Consider the following 989-nt stretch of genomic DNA (forward strand, 5'->3'; position numbering starts at 1 on the left):
TAGCACTTTAACAAGCACAGAGTCATGCTTCAGGTTCTTCTGAGCGGGTTGAGTATTAGTTTTAAAATATTAAAACAATGAAACAACACATTTGACACAGAACAGAGTAATACAGTCAGATAAAATCACTGGTGGAATGTAAGTAAGTACATTTAATAAAGCACTGTGCCATGTCCAGTTTTGAGGTACTTTACTTTAGTATCTCCATTTTTTGCTACTTTATACTTTTACTCCACTACATTTCAGAAGAAAATATTGCGCTTTTCACTCCACTTCATTATTTGACACTTATAGTTACTTTTTACATAAAAAACATATCCATTCATCTTCATCCGCGTATTTGGTATCGGGTCGCGGGGGCAGCAGCTCCAGCAGGGGACCCCAAACTTCCCTTTCCCGAGCCACATCAACCAGCTCCGACTGGGGGATCCCGAGGCGTTCCCAGGCCAGGTTGGAGATATAATCCCTCCACCTAGTCCTGGGTCTTCCCCGAGGTCTCCTCCCAGTTGGACGTGCCTGGAACACCTCCCTAGGGAGGCGCCCAGGAGGCATCCTTACCAGATGCCCGAACCACCTCAACTGGCTCCTTTCGACGCGAAGGAGCAGCGGCTCTACTCCGAGCTCCTCTCGGATGACTGAGCTTCTCACCCTATCTCTAAGGGAGACGCCAGCCCCCCTCCTGAGGAAACCCATTTCGGCGCTTGTACCCTTGTACGTGTATAACAAACATATGCTTATGTGATATAAAGCACTTCTGATCTACCAAGAAGTATACATAGTATATTAAAGCTGAGGTGATAGTAAAACTATACAATAGGTATAACCGGAACTCCTGAGTGGCCAAAGAAGGAAAACACTTATTTTGTTCATAAAATGAATTTTGCACGATTGCTAGATAACCTTTTAGGCAGGTGGACGAGGTTTTACGGTGATCAAGGCATGATGACAAAGAATTATGTAAAAACTTCTCACCATTACCAAAAGACCAA

The sequence above is a fragment of the Etheostoma spectabile genome, chromosome 3 (assembly GCF_008692095.1).
Source record: "Etheostoma spectabile isolate EspeVRDwgs_2016 chromosome 3, UIUC_Espe_1.0, whole genome shotgun sequence".
NCBI lineage: Eukaryota > Metazoa > Chordata > Actinopteri > Perciformes > Percidae > Etheostoma > Etheostoma spectabile.